This window comes from Paramormyrops kingsleyae, chromosome 8 (genome assembly GCF_048594095.1).
Source record: "Paramormyrops kingsleyae isolate MSU_618 chromosome 8, PKINGS_0.4, whole genome shotgun sequence".
Taxonomy (NCBI): domain Eukaryota; kingdom Metazoa; phylum Chordata; class Actinopteri; order Osteoglossiformes; family Mormyridae; genus Paramormyrops; species Paramormyrops kingsleyae.
This window is the reverse complement of record NC_132804.1, coordinates 9336555-9360021: the sequence shown is the minus strand read 5'-3', so window position 1 is coordinate 9360021 and position 23467 is coordinate 9336555. Positions and strand designations below refer to the sequence as shown.

At 42.5% G+C, this 23467-nt stretch overlaps 1 protein-coding gene across 1 annotated transcript in view; it reads left to right on the top strand.

Annotated features, from left to right (window-relative positions):
• The window catches only part of igsf21a (immunoglobin superfamily, member 21a), a 169815-nt gene that overhangs the window by 74309 nt on the left and 72039 nt on the right, over positions 1–23467 (top strand). The gene's annotated exons all lie outside the window — the stretch shown is intronic.

Genomic DNA, 23467 nt, shown 5'->3' with positions numbered 1-23467 from the left:
GAAGAAGTTAAACAGGGGTTCTGGCTAATGCTGGTGAGGAATCCTCAGCAGTCATATTTCACTGCTGCATATAGCCCAAAGATTTGGCGGAGCATCAGGAAGGCAGGCCACAACAGCAGAACCGCTGCACAGATGCAACCAGAGCAAAATGATATTGTGATCTTCCTCAGCTCATTACAGCCCTCCCCAGCTGTGTTCTCTCAAGCCATCGAAAATCCTGTTTGGTCGTTTTTTCGAATATTAATTTTAGATACATTTGTGTGTTCAGTAATAAAAGGTTTCTTTGTTCTCGCTGTGAATCTGACAGTGTCTGTGGATAATGAAGACGGAAATGCAATCCTTAATTACGCAAAAGCGAGGAAATGGCTGATGCCGCATTATCAATAATTATGGGGGGTGGGGTGGGAGGGGGGGCTGGCTTTTAAAGAAAACGCACTTTGGGAGAAGAGTCACATATGATGGTTTTGCCATTGACATTGGTAGGAATATTACGCTGCGTTCATTCGACACTGACATTTTTTTTTTCTTTCAGCTGGTGTTAAATAAGCCCCTCTGTTTGTTTAGCTAACATCGCAGTTTGCTCCAGGCTCATTGCCTGAAACTACATCTTAAAGGACTTGGTTACCGTTTCTAACAGCAATATTTTCATAATGCAGCAAAGGCCCTCGTTTTTGTAGCTCGCAAGCACTTTTGGAAAGAAAAGAAACTTAATTAAGAAATGGCTACCCTTTGAAGGGGCAGGAAATATTGAAGCAGGTTAAAATGATGATGATGATGTCTAAATTAAATGAGACCGACCGTCTGCTCTTGTCTGTCTGTTTGGCTTATAATCGGTTGTCTTCCAGACCTATTTATAGAGATGCTAACCTTTCAAGGCAGGAGGTAAGATTAATAGCGCTTAGCAGGAATTATATGTCATGTATGACAGCCGGACATGTTCGTTGGATGAGGGGAGACTCAGAAAGCCTGTAGTTTCGTGATGTTACGCATTTGCTTTAGTTGGTATGGTTTGGCAGGCACCCACACAAAGATCAAGCTCAAAATCTCAGCTGGAACCTCTTGGAAGTCAGGGTGCTGGATATTTGCTTCCAATGAATTTATAACACATGGCGAGCTATGTGACACTGTTTACTGAGCAGCAAGAACCTCTCACCCACAATTCAGGCGCTGGTTTAGTATTAATAAAACGCAGAAGATCCCGCCAAGAAGGACCTGAGCATCGTCAGGCTTTTGGAGAGGCATAGCAGAGGTTTGGGAGCAGCAGGTAGGCTGCGATCCGCTTTATCGTCCAGACAAATAGAAAAAAATAATCTAGCTCCTTTCCCGAATTGGCACAGGTAATTGAAGTTTACCAGATCTGCTTGGTACCAGCCCGTCACGTGGCGGTCATCCCTCAAGGTCAGACTTCTGGTTAGGAATGGTATCACAGGAACATGTCTCAACATGGACTTCCTCATAGTGGCCTCACTATGTCTCTGCGTTGGCCAGCACCTGTCACAGCCCCATCACATCAGTAGATCTGAAGCAAATTGTGGTTTGAAAAGATTGAATACAAGTATAATGACAATGGTGATAGTACGCATAGTGATAGCCACAAAGAAAGAGAGGGACCACCAGGGTTAGCTATGGCCTGATAACCGGCGCTTTTATTAAGTGTTTGAATTTAAGTCCTTTATGTTCTATTCATCCAGCTGTAAAACTGCATTAAGAATGAAGCTTTTGTGTGTAATAGTTTGCCGTAATGTCAGTTTGCGATGAGGAATATGATAATTGATCACAATTCACATTGTAATTCCTCTTTTGGAAGAGGAACAGGAGATTAGAGGATGGTTCAACATTAATCAGATGGAATTAGAATTCAGTGAATCGCTGTATAGATTAGATATTTGACCAAGAACAGGAACAGAAGAGAACAGAGCAACTGAGGGACTTTTTATACCCAATTTTACTAGTTTTCCTTTCTAAAATATTTAATTTCCAGATCATTTATCATTAATTGATTTATATGTAATTTACAGATGTTTTAAGATTTGAATCTATTTTTAAAATGTACATGTATGATTTGGGTGATTGGATCAGTGGACAGCCGAGGCTCATCGCCGTTTATACACATGACCACCGTGTGTCTCTGAGGTGTCCAGCTGACTGCCTGTGTTCAGATTTTGATGCATTTTAAAACTAAGTGTAAACAGGGCCTAAACGATTTAGCCATATAATCAGATAACCTGGATTAATTGACAGAGAGACCATTAAATGTTTTATTTATTTATTTTCATTTTAAGATGATTTGAAGTCTTAATATAAATGTTTCACGGTATCTTAAATTTAGGGATATATAAAGTGGGAGAGAATATAACTTATCATAAAACTTTTCAAAATGTTGATTTAGCCGAAGAGGTGTGTCATGCTGAAATTTTAATCTTTAGAGAATCATCCATTCATCCATCAATCTATTTCCTCCACTGATCTGGAGTTGGGTAATGGGGGCAGCAGTTCCAGCCACCTCCAGCTCCTCCGGAGAATTACCAAGGCGTTCCCAGGCCAGCCGAGAGATATAATCTCTCCAGCATGTCCTGGATCTGCCCCAAGGCCTCCTCCCGGGTGGACATGCCCGAAACACCTCCCCAGGGAGCCGTCCACCTCAACTGGTTCCTTCCAATGCAGAGGAGCAGCGGCTCTACTCTGAGTCCCTCCCGAATGTCCGAGCTCCTCACCCTATCTCTAAGGCTGAGCCCAGCCACCCTCCGGAGGAAACTCATTCCATTGCCACTGGTATCCACAATCTCATTCTTTTGGTCACTAACCAAAGCTCATGACCATGGGTGAAGGTAGGAACATAGATCAACTGGTAAATTGAAAGCTTTCCTTCCAGTTCAGCTCTCTCTTCGCCACGACATAACAGTACAGTGTCTGCATTACCGCTGCACCAATACGTCTGTCGATCTCCTGCTCCCTTCTTCCATCACTCCTGAACAAGACCCCGAGGTACTTAAACTCCTCTGCTTGGGGCAGCAACTCATCCCCCACCAGGAGAGGGGGCAATCCACCCTTTTCCAGTCGAGAACCGTGGCCTCAGACTTGGAGGTGCAGGTCCTCATTCCATAGAGAATCACTTCATTTAAAAATATGTTTAATGGCCAAGAAATGATTTCCATACATCTTTAAATGATTAAAAGATTTCTGCAAGGAGACAGGAAGTAATTTTGAAATATCTTTAAATCACTGGGAAATCCCATGAGCCAAATTAACATTTATAGAGTTTGAAGATATCATTAAATTAATTTTTAGATATCTTTAGCTCGTTTTTAGATATCGTTAAAAGATGCCCCAGAGTGTGCTGGGTTGTCATCTCTACGAGTCAGTTAGCGATGTGCGACACACGCGGTCATAAGGCATCATAAGGAGGTCATAAGGCACAGTCCCTGGTGGACGTCACTAAAGGCAGCCGCTAATATATTATAAATGGACTTAAACCACTGACTGCTGCCAAAGTGTCATTAATCTCTACTTCTATTTCGCTAAAGTGTCAGTTTAGTTCACCTCATCTTTTCCATCTGGACATGGCAGAGACGGACCTGCACTGGGGGAATTGGCCTATCTGTATAGAAATCAGACACCTGAACTAGAAGCTGTGTGACCCATGCTGAGGAATTACAGATTGGCATGTATCAGGGAAACAGAACAGAGTTAAAGAAAATCCAACTTTACTAGCCAGGTCTTGAGGATTGTACATGGCCCCTAACAGAATGTTACACTCGAACGTGTCTGTGCCCACATTGTTGGGTCCTTTCCTTTAAACCCTCAGTACTGACAGGACATGAGCCACTGACTGAGGTGCATAACTGAGGCAGCCTAGAATGACACAAGTGCGTAGTGACCATGGATATGACCAATCACAGAGCTGAGGAACTAAATACAAGATGCAGAGTTAAACATGGAATAAGAGAACAAATCATAAGTCAAGACCAGGACCAGTCTAGCTAATCCAAATCACAGAACTGAACCAGAGGCCTGAGAGATCAGGAAGCCAGACCTAGAGAATAGACAAGTAAGACTGAGTAGGGAGAACCTAACCACCACATGGAGACATTAACCAGACCGAGCATGAATGTTCTGAAATTATCTCAAGGAACCACCATGCCTGTGACGGATACTGTTGAACCGGATTCAGAATTGGTTGTGACAGCATTTCACAGCACGACAGCTCTGCCCGGACAGGGAAAGATCTATTACAAACTGCCAAGGCTCAGATGCAATCAGATTAGTCTGGAAAAATTCTTAAATTAACAAATGGATTCTGTACTGAGAAAATGATAAATTTATAAGTATTTTTTGGAGTCCAAAATATTAATTGTGTATGGAAGATCATATGGCACATAGTTAATATTCTGAGAACGAACAAAGAATTGGCATTTGATGAGAATGTTTACAGACAGTAATTCCAAACTGGTTGATGCATAACTTCCTTAATTATTTGTCTATTATCATTATTGCATTTTTTATGTTTGATATCAACATGCTCCTGAAATAGACATTTGAAATTGTTGTGCTTGTAAGACTGATGATCTGGACCGTTGGGTCCGGCATGCAATGAGAAACATCGAACGTGTATGTTGCCATCAGTGCTGGTGTGCTGCAAATCCCTATGGTTATTCAGAAACGCATCATGAGTGATCATGTGTGTTTTGGCGGGACTCCTGGGAAGATTTCCCATTACAGAGCCTCATTATGATGTCACCCTTCCTATTGGTTGGCCCTCTTCCCAGGTTCCTTCTGGCTGGCCACCGATTGGCTGTACCTGTCATGTCTCATATCTATATGGGTTATCACTCATTTCTGCCATTACCAATGCCCCCCCCCCCTCGCAGCGGCGCTCCCTACGTCCTCGGGAGAGACTCCTCCAGAGCTATTCACACAACAGGAAGTTCACAGCTGAGACATAAAAGGTAACTCCACTCCCACCAGACCACCCACATGATAACTTTTGCTCCAGCATACATTTTCTCTGAAAGGAAATTTGAAAATGGCCTTCTGCCTTAGGGTAAGTAATTCAGAAGCTTTGCGATGTGAGAATGGGCTGAAATGAGTGTTACACATACCAACAGACCCATTAAACTGCGTTCCTTACATTGCTGATGAAGGACATTCCGTGAGCTTTTTGTTGCACACCAGGAAAAACTGCCGTCTTTCCTTATGACTCAAAGTACCTGTGTTCATGTTTAACAGTTCTTTGCAACAGAAACCTAATGCATGCCTTTTCTGTGAAATTATTACGAGAAATTATATTGAAAGAAAACTCAAGAAAACAATGATTCAAGGCCTTTTCTGAACCCATAAGATAGATATAGGTATTTTCCTAAACCGTCAGAAGTTTGCAAGATGTCTGTTATGTATTTGTTCTTTACCTTCTTTGTGTCTGCCATCTTTGACTTTTTCTTGTACGCCCTGTGGGCTGACAGGGGTCCATTCTTCTAAGTCAGCTGACAGGGGTCCATTCTTCTACAGTAAGTCAGCTGACAGGGGTCCATTTTTTCTAAGCTCTCCATAAGTTTTCTCAATAACCAAATATAACTAGTTACTAGTGACTTCAAGCCCAATGGAATTGCATGGGTCCAGCCTCCTGTGGGGGTTGGACACAGTGTAGATTGGGTGGCAGCTGAAGGCAGGGTACCAAGACTGGCTCTTGGCACGTGGAATATAATGTCTCTGGTGGGAAAGGAGCCTGAGCTGGTGTGGGAGAAATACTGACTAGATATAGATGGGGTCACCTCAGCGTACAGCTTGGGCTCTGGAACCAAACTCTTGGAGAGGGGCTGGACTCTGTTCAACACTGGAGTTGCCCTTGGTGAGAGGTACCATAAAATGGATCAATGGATGGATGGATGGATGGATGGACTTCAAGCTTCACCATAGGGCAGAGGTGGGCAATCATATCCGAAAAGGGCAAACGTATATGCAGGTTTTTGGGATAACCTTTAGGTCAGCTGTTCAAACCTAGGTCCCCTAATTAGTAATCTAATTACGGAGTTGCAGTGAAAATCTGCATAGCCAGTGGCCCTTTCTGAATAAGACTGGCCCCTGCCCTGCTATAGGGTCATTTTCCGTCTGTCAGTGACTGAATGGATAAGGCCACCTCCCACTGACCATGTGACTGGTTTTTGGGCAGTGATTGGCAGCAAGCATTGATCCCGCCCACTGTGAGTTTTCCCATAGCTTTTTACATCTTTATAATGTTTTGCATGGTGGTGTTATATTCACAGCTAGGATTGCTTTTGGTTTTTGTTATTTCAAAAAATAATACATATTTTTAAGAACTAATAAATAGAGATGGTAATTGGCAATATTACTGCGAGGGAAAAGAGGCCTTGAAACTTCCCGTAAGATCGTCATACTTGACATACTTCTTTCCCAGTTTGGTTCGACTAGTTCCTCACTGGTTCCTTCATCGGTTCCAGTGAAGCAAAACCAGACGGCCTCCAGTACTTCCTGAGTCATGTATCTCCTGTATTCTTAATGAGTACCTGTGCTAGCTTCTTACCCCCCCCCCCCCCCCCAAAAAAAAAAGCTGGGGGGGGGGCATGGGGGGTTCATCACTTGGCTTTATACCTCTGGGTATTTGCATGTCCCTCATGAGCAGTAACTCCCAAGTCTTATTTTCTGACTGCCACATTCCTCAGTTTTTTTTTTTTTTTAATTCCCTTAATACAAACGTGCTATTTGAAGACACTGGAGAATTTTCAAAGGAGCCTCTTCCCAAATAGCAGCCAGATCCAGGTTTGTAACCACGGTGATGCCATCCCTGCTGCATTATTACAACAGTTACAATGTCTTACCTATTTTATGGGTGAAATAAATTTTAAAATGGCATTTCTAAATGGCCCTATAATTACCGGAATTCGCAGTAAAACTCTCAGAGGCCAAAATGTTCTGAATAGTTTAAAATGTTTTAAAACCCTGATAAGATTCCCAGCTCCATTGGTCTGGCTTTGTAATCTCAGCTGTGAAGAGATGCTTCTCATTATACGTTGTATTCTTGTATTGTTTTTATTAATCGGTCTATAAACATTTTCTTAGGACATCATATATGCACAAGCAAGTCTGTCACATAGTACAGTCACCTTTCCAGATGAAATTATAAAGTAAAAGGAAAAGAAATTCTGAATGCCAATCCAGGGAAAAAACAGAAAATTATTTCCTGACTCTTTTCAAAGAAGGCGAGTGAGTCACTCTTCTGGAAAATAACATTCACGGAAGCATAAATGCCAAAAGCATTTGTACAGAGTAAAGAAAAACAACAACTGGATTACAGAACACAGCACTGAGATGTGGGTGAATTTTGAATTACATCATCCCGTGTCAGCATATAGACTATTTATACCAAAAATAAAATCACATAATGTCTTAATGACCTTCTTGCTTAATGTACAGTAGGTGTAACAAATTGACCATTTCATCAGCCGTTGAGGATTAATTTGTATGAGAGTAGCTTCATTACATAATATTTGAATTTGTTTTTGTAGTATGTCAATACTTATAAACCCCAGTAAAGTGTGCATACTGTTATACTACTGAAGATGACAGGAATTTTTTAACTAAGCTCCTGCCTACAAATCATCTTAGAAAGTGATTCAGGATTTCCATAATTGCTTGAAAACAAATCTGTTTTTGTTTATTAGGCCATTTATGCAAGAAACAATAGCAAAGAAGAAGTGCAGTATGATATCCATGGTTACTCCAGGATGAGGTCTGAGGTGAGTCTTCCTGCTGTAATTTCAGCATGCAGCATCTCAAGGTCAGATCCTGGGTGTACAGGCCTCGACTTTTCGAGCCGTTCAAACAGACCAATCATAACTTTTCAGGCTAGAAAAATACTGAATCGAGAATTTGTCTTAGATTTCGAGATTCAGTGTCAACAGTAATGGCATGTGTGGGGGCTGTGACGTGATTAGCTGTCAGACCAGGATTAACATGCCAAAGCACATCTGATCAAAGATGGCAGCTGTCCTTCTTGTCAGCTGACAGCAATCAGACATTGCCATTTGATGCCTGTTGTGGTTATACCCCGTGCCGCTGTGCTTCTGGAACATTCTCTCTCAGTCACTTCATGCATGGAGGGGGTGACTTTGGGTGAATTGGGGTGTTGGCTTAGTTCAATGCCTTTCGAAATTAGCCTCTTCTGCTAATTCTTCATGTAAAATGCTCTTTACATCCACTTATTGACTTCTACAACATGCCATATAGTTACTTTAAATACAGATGAATGGAGACCAGGATGTAAAGTAAGGATTATGTGCTGAGACAGTGTGTTGCCACACCCCCCACGCGACGAACCCCCTCGGGGATGAGAACCCAAGCGCAGCTGCTCCGTGGGTGATGCCTCAGCGCCACACTTCAGTAGTTCAGATGGAACGGATACAAACTCAAACTAACCATACCAGAAATCATTTGAAGCCCATAATCAATATATTGTACTATTTTTAATGGTAAAGCAAAGTTGGTCAATGAAAAATTTTGAATGCATCAAATGGAGGTGTTTCTCACCCGCTGATACACTAATTTCCAACAGTGAGGAACTGTATTAGTGGTAAAGGAATCAAGTAATCCTAGCAATGTGGTCATCAGCTTGCCTACAACGGGATCAGAAACAGCAGTTTTAGATATAACCAGATGTGAGTAATTCAGGTCCAAAGAGTACAAACCAGTTGAGTATGTAGAGTCACAGTCACCTAGTACTCAACTAGTCGGTTGAAACAAAATCTTGGCCTGAACTATAACTCTCTGGACCTGAACTACCCACCTCTGGATATTACACATAAATCTTCAAACCCATCACTGGAGTCATGGACTCCACATTTAAAATGAGTCCAAAGCAAAATAATTAGCAATCCAGTGGTGACCTGGGTCAGTTTTATCTGAGGCTGCACAGGCGCTGGAGCCCCTGACAGGTAACGAGAGCCGCATTTAAGGGGCAGACGTGGAAACTCAGAGGTCGAGCACGCTACACGTGACAGCAGTGCCGTCATGTCATGCCACGGCATCTGAGCTTTCTGGACAATTGCTTTTACGTTTGAAGAGACTGGAAACGCCAGCAGCTTGAAACATTCACTCTCTATTTTTTTTTCGACAAGTACATTTAACAAGATAACTGGCTTGATAGATCTGGGCTTGGTAAATTGCCATTCTAAAATAAAATATTAATACGCCAGGTGTGTCAGGTTGTTCTTACCCCAAATAATAGTTATCAGGTTCTCTTCCTTGCACCATCTCACAGCTGTCAAGCACTGCTTTCCTGTGGATTAAGAGATAGATCAGTCTTGTCATTATCTTTTTTTCTTCCATCTGTATGGTGTATTCCTATAAGCTGAAGAGTATAAAACTGTAAAATATGAACTTGGAAAAAAAACACTCCAAAAAAATCAAAAAATACCTGCAGTGTTCCACAGAAGTTCATGTGGATGAGACAACTGAGCCCGCAAGAAGATCCCAATACTCCAGAGAATTCAACTCCTCTGCATCTAGCTCTTGAGCACTTAATCTTCAGGATAGAACAGAAAGGTCTTACTAAGTTCTTACATTTTCTGCCATGCTTGGACCAGTAACAAATCCTTAAAGTTTCCTTCCTGTAAGGATTTAATGAGGATAATATTTAGTTACAAATCACCAGCTTTATGTTTGTGCCATACAGATTCTAAAGGATATATTCAGAATAAAAATATTGTAACTTTAGTATATCCATCCATCCATCCATCTTCCATAACTGTTTATCCAGGTCCAGGTCACAGCAGGCCTGCAGTCTATCCCAGGAAACACAGGGTACAAGTCAAGGGGCTCTCAGAATTCAGAGTAAAAATATTGTCTGGTCAACACCAGAATAAAAGAAAAGTAATAGCCTGTTGCACAAAAGCATTTCACTTCTCCAGAGATCCTGAAATTACAGCTGTGAAGGAGAGAAATTATTGCATGAAAGTCGAGATGTTTTTCAATAGACTTTTTGCGGAAAAAACAAGCTGAGAGTAAACATATACATTTGAGTTTGGCAGAGTGAGGAAAGAAGTGTTTCTGGTCGGCCTCACTGGTTGGTTTGGGCCCAGAAGCTCAAACCACCAACCGTGCGCCATGAATTTTTTAATGAAGGTGTTCACTTTCTCTGTACACTTTTCTTCCTGTCCTAGCAAGAGGATCTGTAAACAGAGAGAACAAAAAGTATAAAAACAACAGGGATGAGATTAATGACCTTAACCATTCTGTGAACGATTTATTTGTCAATGATTTAATGTTTATCCCGGTGTTTCCCTATCCGATCCTTGGGACCCTCCGACCATGTTTTTGCTCCCTCCCAGCTCCCTGCCAGACAGTCCACATATTCGCTCCCTCCCAGCTCCCGGTACCAAAAATGTGGACTGCCTTCGGGTCCACAAGGACCAGATTGGGAGACACAGCTTATCCTATCATTTCCCATTTCATTGCCAGTATGTTCTCCATCAGAGTAATTTGAACTGATATATAGAAAATTGTATTGTGGTTTGGACTTTACTGGTATGAATGATTATTGTATATTCCCCTTAAGTTATTTGTCTATTGTGCGAATGACATGTTGACATGCAGTACTTGGGGGGGACACCTGGGGAGAAGCAGCACTATCTGTAAACCCCCCCCCCCCCCAGTGGCACCCCCGCCGCAGGTTGCTTTTACAGCGCCTTCAGCACCATCGGCAGCTTAACTCGCGCCCAAGTAAATCCCATTAAAGTTCTTGAAGCAGGGGCGATATCACAGAGCCAGGATGCTAATGGACTGACTCTCAGAGGAGATTCCATGCCAGTAAGTGGAGGAGAACGGTGGTTAATACAGTGTTGGGCCAATGAAACGAGTGGTATTCCACACCTTCAAAAATTGTGGGTGTGGCCAAATTGAAAAATTATGGGCGTGGCCAATCCCAAACATTGTGGGAGTGGCCAGCCCCCAAAATTTTGAGAAAGCAATGCTACTTCCTCACCGGATTGATCGGGGTCTTTATTCAAACGCAAATTATATATTTTTTTTATCGTTGCCTTGGTAACTACATTCTTAGCATGACGGAGTGTTTGCAATACTTATTCTCATGGCGTGTTCCTGTCAAGGGTTTGTAGTCCTTATCTCTGACTGGGTCCAACCCTCATATGGAGTTGTATAATTTCCCAGTTCATTCAGCTTTGTCAGCCCTTCTTCAGTAAATCGGACTGAAAATGAATTTGAATGATACTGTGTATGTTTCAGGTTGAGATTAAAACGAGAAAAAAAAACTGCACTGATATGAAGAAGGCTCTAGGGTGAAGATAATTGGTGTAATTTGTAACTATTACAGCATGGCGATGCAGCAAGCTGTACCTTGTTAAACATCATGCATTTCCTTCCTCATGTCCTGAAAAGTAACATCATCAAATGATATTTGTCACTCCTTCTTCATTCTGCATCTCCTGGCAAGGGTCACGAAACCAGCATTTCAAGTCGCTCTAAAATATAATTTTGTGCTCATATTACAGTGAAACTCTCGGCGTGCTGGTTTTCAGTGCAGTGCTTCACTTTTTGCTGGGAACAGTGTATTCATCTATCCACCGCTAATCCTGAGTGGGGTCATGGGGACCCCTCCAGCCCATCCCAGGCACCACAGGGAACAAGGCTGGGGAGACACTAGATGGGATTTGCCAGGGCCGTTTCAGGGTACATACACGCACAAGCAATGACATACAGCAAGTCCCCAGGTTACTAATGAGAGCCTTTCCCTAAGTCTGTTTTTAAGTCGAATTTGTAGGTAAATTGTAATAATAATAATAATAATAATAATAATAATAATAGGAATATACTGATAATAAAGGTAACTACATCCGGGACTGTAATGTACCGCAAGCCGACGAACACCTGAAGTCTGCCAATACTTTCACGAGCATCACAAAGTAGTTTGTGCGTGTGTTATTACTTACCATTGTATTTAACCCACATTTTTAATGCAATAGGCTTTATAACAGTCCATTCTTTTCCTAAGTGCGAGTTGCCCATAAGTTGCCCATAAGTTGCCCATTCTTGTACATTCTTACCCTGGGGACTGCTTGTGTTACAGGTAATTTAGAGACACCAGTTAGCCTAATTGGATATTTTTGCACACAGAGAGATATGTGTATGTACTGTCTGGCTTTATATAGCTGAGAGCTGTAACACTATTGGGGGAACATGACAGTTTTCAATTGATGCACAACTATAAGGTGCAAAAGTCACATTCGCAGACAGTCACACTAACTGAACTGAAGAGAAAAATAGCAGGAATAAATGTAGTATATTAAAAGTAGTGCTCTGATCTCTGTGACAAGATAATCATAACATATCAAGGTACAACATAACAATCCTTTCTTAATGGGCCCTGTGTGGCATTGAAATGCTTCAGACAAACAGGAAGGCTGTCCTTGCATCTGCGACCATAAACTGACTTCCAGGTGGGCCATAGATACGCCTGCTTGTAATTCCTTTTACAATCGCAATTAATCTCTCGTAAAATAATGCCTGAATACTGCCAAAGTTTGTGTCGCATTTCAAATATTTTAGTAAAAAACTGATATTCAGTTGCAGATGATTAACAAATAATTGAAGGAAATCGGTGAAGAGTTTGGAAATCAATCATCTCCCTCATCTCCGTTTGTTACACAATGTTTAGTCTCAATCAGCATGTTGGACATTTAATGCCACATTATTTAATGTTTGATGTGAATTTGCTGCATCGGTGATGCTGGTACTAAAACAATAAAGAAATATGATATAGATCATCAGGCAAAGTCGGACATCATTAGATCCCATAAAAGCTTCTCTGACAGACTATAGTGCTTAACAGTGATGGGTCCGAACACAGTTTGTGTAATAGTGGACAGAGATTCTTTTCATATTTATACATCAGTGCGGGGGGGGACAGGGCCACCAGCCATGTCAGGAAGGGAAATCAGGTGATTGGTTATATCGATTCATTCCACCTGTCCCTGCTTCTCTGTAATTTGTATATATTATTGTGTCCTGTTTTGCTTTGCCCTACATTAACCCAGATCGAAGTTGTAATGTCCCTCCTAAAATTCCATACCACCACTTTCCTTTTCGATTTCCTGCTAGTTCTCAAAGCTCCAGTCCTAGAGTTTCATGGTTTTTTTTCAAGGTTGCCAACTTTGGTCAGCTGGCTGGTGTGAGATTTTTGATTCGAGACACGTCTGCACACTCATTTACATGCATGTAACTGTTTTACTACCTTGTAAATAGTCTGTGGGGTTTGCTAACTACCCCAACGCTTTTGACGTGGGTCAAAGGTTTATAATGAAATAATATAGATTTGCTGTAAGATTTCTTGCTTGAGCGTGAGGGTCTGAAAGCGTGAGCGTCACACCAGATGCGTGAGAGGTGGTACCACAGTGTTTTTATCCCAGTAGACCAGCTCCGTGGTTTTTGTGTTTACCAGTGTGGTCCTGCTAACTCTCCCCCAGCACCTAGCTGTCTAAGTGGAGCTGTTGGTAGTTCCATTCGCTTTTACACTCCAACTTTCTCACATAGCGTTGTCGGCTGGGCTAATTAGCACAGTGCTAAAGGGTAGTGCTAAGCTCTTGGTTGAAAACACAGTGCTCAGTGCCTTTAATTGACACCCAAAACGTTCTCGCTGCAGGACTGATGTGGTTTCCATAATATCACTGTACAGAAATATTATTCAGCAATCAAGAGAAATGGATTCAAAGCAGCGAAGTAAAGCTACCGATCGATCCGTCACCGACCAAATGACTTCGGTGATGGATAGCACTTTTGATTGTAAGTTGTTACAGTACACAAAGCCCTAGATACTTTTTTTAAATTGGAATTTGTACTCCAGTGTATCTGTGCATTTATCATAAAGGTTCCAGCTAAACCCCCAGAAGGCACAATGACAGCTTTGGATCCTGCCAGCCTGTGTTCTGGGTAATCACTTAATGCTCTGCAGTGTCTCTATGTGCCTAAGTATTAGTACAGCAGAATTCTCTCTCCCAGATGCTTTGACTTTTCGTTACCGGGTCTGATGCTGTCTTCATCCCTCAACGGTCCACGTCCAATTTTAATCTGTGCCAGGCGGGCTGCGTGCCGTTAATGGCACCCCCCGCTCTTTCTAACGAGGCCCTTGCTCATTATTAGATTCACTCTGGAGGAATCTGTAACTTACATGTAGAGAGGTGCCCAGCCATGCGACTTCAAAGCGTTAAAAAGTACCAAGTCTGCCTAAGAGTACAGGGCGCGCCGTAAGCATAAGGGAAGGGGAACGCAGATATAGTTAGCATGAGAAATGCTCTGGATTGAAGAATTTCATCATATTGATTTAGCTAGCCTGGGAGTTATTGGCTTCTGATGGGGGGGGGGGTTCCAGTTAAACACAGCCATTGAGAAGAAGACTTGAATAACATGTCTGGTTGAACCGGGATGCAGGGGGTTGGGATGTACGTTCCAGCCCCCCCTCAGGGTACAGCGGAAGCGTTTCCATCATCACACGCCATCTGTGCCATGAGAGAGAGACGAGATAAATATCTCTGAATCACTGCGCTCCGACCTCTAAGGAGTAGGGCTGGACATTTCAAGGATGAATAACTACCCTAAATTGTATTAATCTGTCTTTCCTATTTTTCTTTAACCTTTTTTAACCAACGGTAAAATATAGCTGTTGGTATTATCCGAGTTTAATGTTCCTGCATTTGTCATATACAATTGTGAAATCTGTTCTTTTCGAAGCATGTTTCAAATAATTTTTGTTCATTGCCATTGGATTTAACTGTGTGAAAATACTAGGCCAGGTCGAGGGACAGAAAAATAACTCCAAAGGGAAGAATCTGCATGATTTGCTGGGAAATTGAATTTATCACACATTAAAGCCTTACCGTGTTTTCCAACATGGCACTAACTGACAACAGTGATCCTTATCCTTCTATTCTGCCCGAGAACAGGCTGTTCCAGTACTTAATTTGGAAATAAAAGATAGAAAATGTTAAATTTTATTTTCTTCATGGGCTATACAATATCTGACAATATCATACACCAGAGTACAAGAAACAGTCACATATATAATCGTGTGTGTGTGTGTGTTTGATGGCAGCCATATGGTGTTACAAACTGATGAGAAGGATATGAACATGTTGCATGAGATATTAGTAATTTGATCTAAGGTGTTCATAGATCTCAGTGGAATTTGCTGCTTAACGCTATCCCACAATGCACTGTGCCGGACCACCTGCTCATTTTTCTTAGTGCGGCGGTATCCCATATGAAACCGAATCCTCTCCAGAGCCTAAAATCCATTTTGCTAACTGCGGAATGATGGAGCCAGAAAAAGCATACTTAGCAATTAGGTGAGGATTACATGTTTATGTGTGTTTTTGTATGTGCCATAGAGGTATGTTTTTCATCCCCTTTTCAATCCAGTTGCCTTTTCGCCTATTCCCTTCGCTCTCTGTGAGATGCACAGACAGGTAAGGAACAGTTGGGGATCAGCCAGCATCCCTGGATCATTAGGGGTTAATTGGTATCTCAGGGGCCTCACTGTGTCATCGCACTGTCAGCCGTAGGATTTGAACCGGCAACATTCTATCACCGGTATACAGTCGTAACGCGCAGAGCAGACCATCATACAGAAGTGGATGGGGGGAGGGGTGGCAGAGATTTTGCCTGTTGCACCCCAGTAGACACAGTGAAGTAGTTTTTTTTTTTTTCTAAGGACATGAACACAAGCAGCCCATATACAGAATAAGTGGTAATGCATCACTGAGGTAATGCATCACTGAGGGAGATAACCAGTCAGTGAACAGAGGTCTTTTGTTACGATGCATAGATGTTGCAGGTAGAGCCACCTGTTTGCCCTTTTGATGAAAGCTTTCCAAGGATTTCCAAATATGATCAAATATATATTTTTAGACATTTTTATTTTTTTTTTTACATGGCTGGATTAGCTGTTTTACCAAAAATCCGGGGAAATATACGGGTGCGAATTGAATCGTGTGCTCACACAAAGTAAATATGAATCCATCAATTCACCTTTGGACCAACATTGTACTTTTTCTGAAGCTGTTGCGAAGCTGCTGCTCTTGTGTCTCCCTTCTCCTTTAAAGCAGGCCTGAAATCAGGGCTTTGACCCAATTCTGTCCCGACATTGACACCTGATGTATATTCAGCAGGGTGCCTACTTTAGGTAGGATTATGTACTGTATGGAGTGTGTGTACAGTGATGTTTTCTTTGGCACCCCCAGTGTGCTGTGCTAGGCTACAGATTAAAGTTCAGACCTCTGAGGATGGCAGTTGGATTTTGACAGCCACAGAACAGAGGTGGGATTTCCAACTCCTAGGTTTGAGGATGCAGCATTACCCACTGAGCCGCCATGCTGGCGTCCTGCGGAAACCTAAACATCATCCATGCTGTTGTGTAACTGCTGAGTTAAATAGCGACCGTAAAACAGACCATATAAAACCTCAAAGCATCTCAGATCTGTAGACAAGTCAGGTGTGTTCTAACTAAAGCACCCCCCAAGCGCACATCTGTTATACCAATATGTGGTTGTGATGCTGTTGATTACAAATTCACACAAACTGTTTAAAAATAATTTATTTTGACACTTCATTAAAATCTGACTTTGTTTGAAGGATTGGTTTTGAAATCCCAGTTTAACAAAGCCCTTGCAATTTCTCTACATTCTTTGGGGAAAACATGCAGCCATTCTACTTTTTTAAATGATCATGTCATATGCACGTTTTTTTTTCTTCAGTTGACATATTAACAATTGTCTCACAGGGCATATTTATATTTTCGGACTGCATTAATGAAGTTAACGAGGACAAGCATACCGATTTCGTACAGTTTCCTCAACTTTAATCACTGCAGCACATAAGTGATAATACATAATATAGTCTATTAATTCCCCAAAACAGAAATATCACAGTACTAAGTTTGACATTTATTGGACACCATGATATGGCGCTCAGCGGAACAGCTACTAAAATAAATTGACAGTGTTTTAATTGGGTGTGTCTGCAGGGGTCCCCATTACACCCACACATGGGGTCAGTCAGTGACTGAGAGTCGTTATCCTTATTTATACAGTAGGACCTGGGGTCAGACATGGCCGGCTTCCCTGAAACATCAACCAGACCCGCAAGAAATATGCACGCATAAAAATCTCTAAACTCTTTAATGCAAAATTTTACTACTAAATTCATCTTTAATGCGTTCCCAGTAAATTACAGCAAGTGTGAAAACACAACCATTAATCCCATAAAGAGCTTCACACTTCCGAAGAGGTTTATGGTCCAGATGTGGTCATTGGGTTGGGGACTTACAGCTCCATGTCTTCACTGGTGCTCTGAGCCTGCCAGTGGGATTATTAAAGCTTTATAACATTATTATCATTAATAAGTCTTTTAATGGAGGTAAGCAAATTTGTCAATAAATTATAACCCTGTGTATTACATTTAAGCATTAATTGTCTACATTTAACACTGATATCAGTTTGTTGTATTGTTCATATAGATAACTCCTAGTTAGCCTCTACTATGGGTAGTAAGCAGTATGTAATACGATGAACTAGTCTCGGTGGACAGCAAACAAACAGCCAGTAGTTACACTATATGGACAAAAGTATTGGATCATTGAATTCAGGTGTTTCATTCAGACCCATTGTCACAGGGGTATAAAATCAAGCACCTAGCCAGGTAGTCAGGTTTACAAACATTTGTGAAAGAGTGTGTCATTCTGAAGAGCTCAGGGAACTGAAGTGTGGTACATAAGATGCCATCTTTGCAATAAGTCAGTTCGTGAAATTTCTTCCTAGCAAGATATTCCATGGTCAATTGTAAGTGGTATTATTGCAAAGTGGAAGCATTTAGGAACAACAGAAACTCAGACCACGTAAAGTATCAGAACAGGGTCACCTAGTGCTGAAGCATATTGCATGAAAGTTGCCAACACTCTGTTGACTCAATATCTGCAGAATTCCAAATTTACTCTGAAATTAACCCCAGCACAAAAGCTGTGCACTGGGAGCTTCATGGAATGGGCTTCCATGGCCGAGCAGCTGCATGCAAACCTCACATCACCAAGCGCAATGCCAAGCTTCGGATGGAGTGGTGTAAAGCACACTGCCACTGGACTCTGGAGCAGTGTGAACATGTTCTGTGGAGTGATGAATCATGCTTCTCTATCTGGCAGTCTGATGGACGAGTCTGAGCTTGGCAGATACGAGGAGAACATTACCTGGCTGACTGAACTGTGCCAACTGCAAAGTTCTGTGGAGCGATAATGGTGTGGGGTTGTTTTTCAGGGGTTGGGTTAGGCCCCTTAGTTCCAGTGAAGGGAACTCTTAATGCTTCAGCATAGCAAGGTATTTCGGACAATTCTATGCTTCCAACTTTGTTGGAACAGTTTGAGGAAACCAACATGATGGTTGGGTGAGTTTGGTATGCAGGAACTGGCCCACCCTAACCTCAACCTCATAGAACACATTTGGGATGAACTAGAACTGAGATTGTGAGAAAGGCCTTCACATCCATCATCAGTGCCTGACCTAACAAATGCTCCTCTGGATGAATTGGCAAAAATGTCCATAGACACGCCCAAAATCTTGTGGAAAGCCCTCCCAGAAGAGTGGCAGCTACTATAGCTGCAAAGGGGGGACCAGCTCCATACTGATGCCTACGGATTTACAATGGGATGTCATAAAAGTTTCTGTAGGTTTAATGACCAGGTGTCCCAATATTTTTGTCCATATAGTGTACCTGACTGTGTCACATGACCATCACTGGGGTTGTCAGTTAGCATGGTGTTTTGGGAAGGGTGATGACAAGGTTTACACTGGGCATTAGGCTTAGGTTTAATTTTCTGTGAACCAAGTTTAAACTGACAAAAGTATTTGGTATCCGCAATTCACATTTAATAGGAGAGAAACTTTGCTTTTGATTTATAACAAAATTATTTTAAATAATAAAACAAATGAAAATGTCACGGAGAAATATATAGGGACTGTCAACTTAATCTTTTGTAGCACTGTGTATGGGGACAGTAGCTGCAGTGAAGCTCTGAATGAGATCTCTACAGCTGTCGACTGGTAGATCAGCCCACTGTTCTTCAGCAAACTACTCCATTCCCAGCTGTGAGCTTCAACTCTTTCCAGATGTTCAGTGGGCTTCAGGACCTTTTTTTCTAATTAATTCTCATACTATTTGGGGTATGTTTCAAGTGTCTTGCCTGTTGAAGGACCCATTATTGGCCCAAAATGCCTTGATAGTCAGATGCATCACTGAGCCTCCTACACGTCGTAGGATAGGGATGGTGTTCTTTTCTTTGAAAGTGTCATTTTGTTTTCAGTGAACATAGAGTGGATGTGATTCACCAAAAAGCTCTAATTTTGTTTCGTCTGTCCAAAGTACCTTCTCCCAGAAATACTGTGACTTTTTCGTCTTCTTTTCTTATAAATGGGATCTTTCTGAGTCTTATGCTGTGGAGGCCATTTTCATTCACACACTTGAAACTGTGGTACCTTGAGCTTGAAGGTTTTTAAGTTCTCTTTAGTTCTTTATCCAACATTCTCACAATCTCTCTTTAATCTTGGGTAAATATCCAGGAATGCTGGCTGCAGTCCCATGGAACATAAACTTCTTGATAATATTGGCAGCAAACGTCACAGGAGCATCACACTCCTCAGATATGGTTTTGTAGCCATCTCCATTGACCATGCTTAACTTTTACATTCTTTCTAAACTCTCCTTGTTTTTTTTTATGTCTGGTGTGGGGTAAATAGAACGTACAACACGCTAGAGTACTTTTATCCATTTAGTTTGGCTAAATGACTGATTATAAGACTGAAGGCACTGAGATACAAATTAAAAGAAAATAGTCTGCTTGAAGTATTGAAGAACGCAGTTATTTCTCATAACGTTGAAAGATCGTCAATGGTATTGTCTAACCAACATTAGAATATCTTTGTAGAATAAGCACTCACCAAACACACACACACACACACACACACATCAATATCTTTCAATACTTCATTTTCAGTACTTTTCAGGAAGAATGGTGAATTATTTTAATAAAATGCAAGGATACCAATACTTTCACCTACATCTGTATTTAATAACATTGTCTGACTCCTTGTGACACCAACATGATTCCATTACATCTACTGTGGCTCAGACCTTCCATCCCAGCCCAAAGCCATGACCAGACAGCAGGAAGTACTTCACTTGTGGCACTTTTCTACTGCCATCAAGAACTGAGTCGTACCCGAGCCGTATCACAAACTGACAGTTTTGCACTATGATTATCCGAGCCGTACCCGATCCTTCTGCAGTGGAAAACCAAAGCCAGCTGGCACTGCCCCGTAACTAGTCTTTCTTCATGGTCCGACTCGGGTGCGAGTCGGTTCCTCTGTGGAAAAGCGCCATTGGACCCAGATTTCTGATAACTATGTGGACAGCGAGAGGTGAGACGTCTTCCTTTGGGGAAATTCTTTTTACTGCCTGAGTATGCTTTGTAAAACCAGCCCTCCTAGCTTTTACGTCAGAGCGTTTGTTTTTGTTTTTTTTTTAATTACACAGTCTGCTTCAGATCAGAATGCACCTGTCAAATCAAGGTGTCATGACATTGGTCTGTATGTCTGTGTGCCGGAGGTACAATGAATGACTCCCCCCACCCTGATTTTTAATTTTTATTCCGTATCTGACCTGGTAAGTGTTCCCATATCTCGGAGGTCTTCCCTCCTCAGTTGCACAGACCCTGCACCAGCCGGGGGTGGCACAGAAGGTAATGGATCAGCTCCCTTCTTCCAGTCAGGTGTCACGCCATGGTGACCTCACCACCTTCCTCTACTGGGCAGAGCCACCCGGCAACCGTGTGGGGAAAAAAGCTGGAGACAGAGAGAGAGGGAGAGCGTGTTTTATCTGTCCCCCCACTGATTGGGCACACCCCCCCAGCTCATCAGGTCTGCATCCCCTACGCGGGGAGCGCCTTTTGGGGAGGCTGATTTTTAGCAGTATATTCAGAAGCCTCCTTGCGCTGAGCTCCGCCCCCGAGCAGCAACTCTATCCACCACATCCACACTCTTCATACTCAAGCTCCTTATCTGCATTAGGGAGAGATAGACGGGGGAGGCAAGGAGGGGCCGGCTGACAGGCTCATCTGTCCCCGGCTTCTCCAGCACCAGCCTCTTCCTTAAGAGGCCCCGGGATTGGTCACCCCCTCCCCAATATGTCACCTGCCTTGTCACATCCTTTCCTGATAGGTGTCCCTCCTGGCAGGCTATCTAAAAAAATAATAATAATCCTATCCTTATCCTAACACTTCCAGCCTTCACAAAGATTCATTTATTCATTTTGTAAAGTCCTTTCAACAGGTTTGGGGTTTTATCAGCACAGTTTTACCCCCCCTCCACCCCACCAAGACATCTCTGACCTCCGTTCAGCGGTCATGTGACACCCTTGTGTCACATGACACAAGGGTGTCATGTGACCCCTCAGTAGGAGTGCATCTGGCATGATACTCATGCTTTCAGACTCTCACGCACACACAAGAAATCTTACAGCAAATCTATATTATTCCATTATAAACCTAAAATTAGCTGCCTCAAAAGCATTAGGGTAGTTTGCAAACGGTACAGGCTATTTACAAGGTAATAAAACTGTTACATACATGTAAATGTGTGTGCATGTGTGTGCAGATTTGACTCGAATTGAAAATCTCACGCCAGGCAACTGACCAAAGTTGACAACCCTGGAACTCAGTCTGCTGTTTGGGGTCCTGTCAGCCCAAGACTGTATGTTCCACGGTGAACTCTGGAATCGTGTTTCCTCTCTGCTCATTTTATGTCTTGCAGTGTGTGTCAGTGGGAATCTGTGTGTTTGAGGTACCGGTTTCATTGAGGGATGCATTTATAGCATCTAGTCAGTCTTCGTAGACCTTTATCTCCACATCTACCACAGGACAGCAGAGAATGAACGCCGCTGTTATTAAATCACTTATTAAATCACATATCGGAAATTATTTTTTAAATAGATTTGCCGTAGAGACCCTCTCAGACGTGCTGTTTATATGCAGCATTCAAATCATCACTGTTCTCTTCCCATCAACTTCTATATTTATTCATTAGTCTTATCAGCATTCTAGTACTTATATTTAACATTGTTTTATGCATTTTTACATTTGACTAACCGTAAATGTCTTGTGAATTCTTGGTGTTATTTTAGATGATTTTCAGTTGGGGAGAAACTCTGCGGTCTTCATGCTGTGAAACTAAAAATAAAAATGCAAATTTTTCCAAAGATTGTTGCTAACGCGCTGTGTCGAAAACATGACAAACACACAAGTGCAATTATTCAGATGAGTGGACTTCCCCTTTAAAGGGCAAACAGCACTTTTCATATTTATTCTCTCTCCCCTTGGAGGCAAACGAGGGCCATGGAGCTGGATGGTAGGAGGCATGGAAGGAGTGCATCAGGAGTTATGTCTTCTCTACTTAAATTGGCTACGAGAACGAGACAGGCGCGTCGTGCAATGAATCACGGATTCGCCTGCTTGTTGTTCATTCAGAGGCGTAAAACAAACATGCCAAATGCTCCTCGGACGGAGCAGAAAATCTAGGGGAGACGTCCCACCCCCCCTGTCGGAATTGTAGCACCACTAAGGCCATTTTTCTATCCCTTTATCTTTTATCTTTAATATTTGAGATTATGGGAAATTGCGCTTGTTTATTATCTTCTTTTACACTCGTCAGTTGGTGTGAAGCCTCATTGGAATGAAAAGTCCCTTTGGTGCGTGAACAGCCTCAGCAGTACGACGCAGGCGGCCTGGCACTGAACGCGGCTCAAAGACCGCGCTGCGCTTTCAGCTCCGTTGTTTTCATTCAGCGCCAGACGCGAAGAAAACCCTCTTTGTTACCGTCGTCTCTGCATAACTCTTCTCTCCTCCGCTGTCTTCAATTGCCTCACATGCATTATTTTGTTTCGCCATCCATTTGCAGCAGAACGCTTAAAACTAATACATAAACAAAAGTGAAAGTCCTGAAGTTTGCCGCATGGCGATACGCAGTCTCTGTGTGCAGGGAGAGGAGATAGGGGGGTGTGTGTAATCAGGCACGGTCAGGACAATCAGAGGAGCATTCCCTGCATCGTAGCTCCCGCTTTTCTGGCCTGCATTGCTGCATCGGTGCTGCATCCAGGCATTCCCCAGCCCGCAGCCCAGCACAGATGAATATCTCACTCCCTCTGTCTGGGACAGGCAGAAGCAATATAGCGAGGGTCGGATCGATCCAGCGCTGGACTCCGACCAACATCAATTATCAGTCGAGGTTCCAGATAGTGGGGAAAAAAGAAAACATGCTACAGTTTTCTGAGAACCCACGGAAAGTCTTATCTGCTGGGGGGATCTGGGATGGGGGGGGGGGGGGGGGGGGGGCACAACTGCTAATTGCTCTTC